Source organism: Dama dama, chromosome 20 (genome assembly GCF_033118175.1).
Source record: "Dama dama isolate Ldn47 chromosome 20, ASM3311817v1, whole genome shotgun sequence".
Classification (NCBI taxonomy): domain Eukaryota; kingdom Metazoa; phylum Chordata; class Mammalia; order Artiodactyla; family Cervidae; genus Dama; species Dama dama.
Genome location: NC_083700.1, coordinates 33,017,167 through 33,022,227, shown reverse-complemented (window position 1 = coordinate 33,022,227; position 5,061 = coordinate 33,017,167). Strand labels below are relative to the sequence as shown.

General features: G+C 40.3%; 1 protein-coding gene across 2 annotated transcripts in view; it reads left to right on the top strand.

Annotated features, from left to right (window-relative positions):
- The first annotated feature begins 20 nt into the window (after positions 1–20).
- CEPT1 (choline/ethanolamine phosphotransferase 1) overlaps positions 21–5,061 on the top strand; it is a 37,611-nt gene continuing 32,570 nt past the window's right edge. For both annotated transcript variants that reach the window (XM_061121177.1, XM_061121176.1), the window contains exon 1: positions 21–132. The gene's annotated coding sequence lies outside the window, so the exon portion shown is untranslated. The remainder of the gene's footprint in view (positions 133–5,061) is intronic.

The following is a 5,061-nucleotide window of genomic DNA, read 5'->3' as shown; positions in this document are numbered from 1 at the left end:
GCCGCCTGCTCCGACACTATATCCCTTTACGGCAATCGCGAAAGTGTCGTGAACGTGCTGCCGCGGATCAGAGTCACCCAGTAGGCTGGAGTCGCAGGTCTTAATTCTAGCGGTGTGCTTCTGCGGGCCGTGGTAAGGCTGCGATGCTCGGTCTTGGGGAAACGGCCAGAGTGTAAAGAATGGGTCGGGGGCCACGATTCTCAAAAGAGGCGGAGAGAGGGCTGCAAGTTCTGGGGTGGGGCATTGGAATATATCTCTGTATGGACTCGCGCGAGGCGAACGCAGTTTCTTCCTCGCGCAGGGTAGCCTCGCGCGCGGGCTTGTGGGGAGGGCGAGGGGCTACTGCTCCTCTGACCCCGGATGGAGAGATTGAGGTGGCGCATTGCCAGCCCGAGAGCTCGCGGTCTACTGTGCTGGGTGTCAGGCTGGAGAAAACCTCGGCGGCCCGGCCCGGGCTGGGCGGGCCGAGAGCTGGAGGCGCTGCCTGCGCGGAACCGACCTTGCCTATCAGGTCCACACCCTCCTGCTCAGGTGTTGCCAAGTCCACAAACCGTGTTGAATCCTGTGCCGAATTTGCCTTCCGTTTGGAATACGATGCTGGTGATTCGTAGCTGGGGCCACACTTCTTGGTCAGCAACTTTTCTAGAAATCTCAGAGTATACTGACGGTCTCTAAGGTTGCCACCTAGGGTTTATTTCAGAAGTATTCTTGGAAGGACGGAAGGGTTTGCTAGTCTTTGCCGGTGTCCCTAGAACACTAGATGAATGGGATCTTTACATTTTGCTGTGTTTAACTTGTTTTTACTCCAGTTTGGTGATTGGCGTTTTTGTGTCATTTATGGCATTTTGCATCATTCGTATTAATATATATATGTGATTTTGCTTTAAGTCTCTTAGTTCATTGATGAATCCGTGTTAACGGTAATAGGCAAGTTCATAATTATCTTTAAACAAACGTTAGTGTCGTGTGTGTGAACAAGGAATAAAGATTCTGTTTCTACTCTCGTACTACTAGGCATGTGTTCAGTGGAGGTGTTGAATTGAGAGCATTTAGAGCATAAGAACTTAAGAACCATTGGCTTTCATATAAAATTCCAGATATTGAAGTTCTCAAGGCATTTTGCTGCATATTCGTTTTGTGCTGAGCAAAAACTATTTGGAAGCCCCTCGTGCAACTTGTCTTTACAACCCTTGCATTTTGGAAAAAAGCCAGATAAATCTGCCTCTTGTATTAACCTGTTCTGACAGAGGTACCTTCATTTGTTGTCCAGCTGTTAGATTATTACTGAATATTTACAACTATGGTTTCATAAATGCATTCTTCTTCCTCTCCCATACACAATCTCTCAAAATTTATATTATAAACACTATTATATGTTTGATATTTAAATATAAACTTGTTTTATAACCCCCGTTAGATATTACTGCATAGTCAGTGTGTCTTCTAGGCAGCAGTAGACTTGTTTAGGCTAAAAGTACTGGTGACATTCTTTTTGAGGGTCATGCTATGCTGTCTCTTTTAAGGGTATAGGAAAATAATCCACCAAATGTTAAGCTTTGGCTTTTTTTGCTTGTTTGTTTGTTTCTGGAAGAAGTTGTTTCCTTTTTTTTTTTTTTTTTTAAGGAATGCAAGATTTCACTTCAGCAAAGCAGTAGATCTAAATTGTGTTACACAGTACTGTTTCAGCTTCCAAGTCTTCTGAAAAGGCTTTTGTTTTTGGTAACTTGTTCTGTGTATCACTTGTTAAATAATGCTGAAGGTAATCCTGTGATCCTATTAGTTTTTTTAAGCTTGATTTTTTATAGTTCGCTGCTCTGCCTCCCAGATATTGTTCACCATTAGTATTTTCCTTTAGTCGTGCTATAGAAGTGGAAAGAGCTGTGTAGTCACCAATTCCTTTGAAAGGATTGTAAACATGCTGCTGAATCAGTGCAGCTCAAAACTTGGCACCCTTAGACACAGGGGGGATGGGAATATTGGAATTTCACACTATAGGTTGGATATTGTGTAAGCTTACCTTATGCTCTGCTGAGCGGTTGGAGATTCCTTTTTTAGTGTGATCCTTGTCAGATTTTCACCAGTGCTGAACACTGGAATATTGTAGACAGCATGTTATTATCTTTAGCGGCTACAAGCACAGATGTTTCGCATCACAGACTTAAGGTCTACAAATTGTGTATAATTTTAGTAAAGATACTCATTAAATGTCTATGATTTTATTTTTGTACCTTCATTGGACTTTTTACATAAATACATGTCTGTGCAAAGGAGGATTTTGTTAGACCATATGTGCCCCCTCCCTTGAACTCCCACGGCAGTTTGTTCCCAGTATGCCATAGCTTAGCTATTTACAAGGCTCCCCACCACCACTTTGAGCTTGAGGGCATGGATGGCATATTTCAGTCTTTCTGTTTCCTCAAAGATATAGAACAATCCGGTGCTATTAAATAACTAGATGAATCACATTTGTTCATTGTCCCACAAATAAGTACTGATCACCCACCTAGTGTTAGGTATGGTATAAGATTTTGGGGAAAGAATGTTAAGACATGCATGGCTCCTGCACTCCTGTGTCTTACATATCAGTGTGGGGAAAAGACCAAAAAAAAAAAAACACCAACAATTAACAAAAAAACTTCAAAATGTGGTAAGTGCTATGGAAGAAGTATCACGTTCAAGCCAACTTATAGCAGAGGAGGGGAGTTTGTTGATTACAAGTGGAGAGGTGACGTAGGACAGTGATCAGTATTATTGTAATCTGAATTCCAGGTAATGAGGATTTTAAAACATTTAAAATACTCACTTTTATTGTTATAATTTGTTAAAACACTTCCTTAGTTAATAAATTGGCTGTGCTGCAAAATTACAGATTTCTTTATAGGTTAATTGATGGCTTTCTATAAGATCAGAATAAAATATTAACTCCTTGCCACAATCTATAAACCTCTGCATTGTTGAGCTTTTCATAGTCTCCTTTATCTCACTCTTTCATATGGTTTACTACTGTCCAGCCATAGTGATCCCAGAGATGTGAATAAGAAAGATAAGCTGGATTTTGCCTCAGGTCTGTTTTTCTTTCTTGGACTGTTCTTCCTCTTGCTCTTGGAATGGCTCTCTCCTTTTCCTCTGAAGTTACTATGTGAAGTGAAAGTGAAGTTGCTCAGTGGTGTCCTACTCTTTGCGATCCCATGGGCTGTAGCCTACCAGGCTCCTCAGTCCCTGGGCTTTTCCAGGCCAGAGTACTGGAGTGGGCTGCCATTTCCTTCTCCAGGGGATCTTCCCAACCCAGGGATCAAACCTGGGCCTCCTGCATTGCAGACAGACGCTTTACTGTCTGAGCCACCAGGTATAAATGCTTCTTTTTCATGGTCTTCAACCACCTTATCTACAGTGTTCCTCTTCAACTATATTCTGGCTCCATATCTTGTTTTCTTCATATTGCCCATCACAGTGTGTAAGTGTGTAATGTCATTTGCTTATCTACCTTCTTTGACTTATTTTTTCCATTGGACTTGGGAACTGGGATTATGTCTGTCTTGTTTACTGCACTCAGATATTGGCTGAATGCATTTGAAACTTGAAATTCATTTTCTCATAAAAACTTAACCACTGGTGTCTGGGTTTCTAAGCTAACCAGCACTAGTTTTAATTTCTTGCATTAATTTTTTAGTTCCTTGTAGTGTGGGTAGAAAATGACATTTTCTCTTCAACCTTTTGGTCATAGGCTTGACTCTAGATAAAAATATCAGGTAGCTAAAATAATTTTTGTAATGTTTGTACCTTCTCTCCATACTCCTATCTCAGATCCTTTCCCCTTTCTCTCCATGGAGTCTCCTCTTGTGTTGTAGTAACCTTCACTGTCTTGCTCCCTTGATATGCTTGCTTTTCACTTGCTGAAGTTCAGAAACTCCTCTTTTTTTCCTGAGGTGGTTTTCCTGGCAGTTGCCTCCTGGTCTCAGGTGTGACGGGAGGAAGGAAGAGTAGAGATAGATCTGTGGCAGTGTCAGCAACCTCTGTGGCTACCTGTGTGTGGAAAGCGAAGGGCAACATGTATCTGAATTTATTTGCAATCTTCTTGCTAGTAACCTTCCCAGAGATAGTGTTGCCAAATTGAAATGTCCTTTTTACATGTTTGTATTATATAATAACTAAGTCTAGGAAGGTTGATCAAAATGTAGATTTTTCTTAAAAGAGAACTAGAAGGACAAAAATCTAGGTCAGAAGGGGAAAAGACCTAAAAGGAAAAGTATCCAGTTTATCATATAGTCCTGCCAAATGCTCAAACTTAAAACCATTAGGATCAGAAACTTGTAGCTGTTTAGTGCCAAAATCAGGCCAGCATCCTCAATATGTCACTTTTTTTTTTAACCATGGGAGAATGGGACACGACAAAAATAAAATATAAATTGAGTTGGCCAAACTTTTCATTCCCATTTAAGTGGAAATCTGTAAGAACTGATTGATTATAGCTCACCAAATATGAAAATACATCATTCAGTTTGACTTCTGAAAATTTGGCTGCTTGGTAGTACGGTATTTTGGTGGTCATCAGTCTGTCATTTCATCATCTAAAATGATTTTGTAACCAGATGTTTGACATTATGTAAATATTACTTTAAACAGTTTAATCAGTTTCTTTATGATACAATTGAATGTGTGAAAGAATTCTTTGAAATAGTAGGAAATTAGCTTTGGTTTGCCTTGGCTTGAAATTATTATTTTTATTTCAGAGCACTTGAGTTAGTTAAACTGGGCTACCAGTGATTCTTTCGTGATTTCTGAAAATGTAAGTCAGTTAGTAACTACAGTAACTATTCTTTAAACCGATTATTGAGATACAGGATGAACTGAGGTTTGGGATGCCACTTTAGGTCATTAGTGACATTGGAATTTTGGGATTTATTTATGGGAATAGAGAGAAGTCGTGGGCATATTTTGATACTAGGTACATTGCTGAGTTGTCCTAGACCCTGTATCACATTCTGTATTCCCATAGTGCAGCATTTCTGGGAATTTCGTACTGTGTTCTGGATAGCTTTTTGCCAGATCAAAGTACATCTT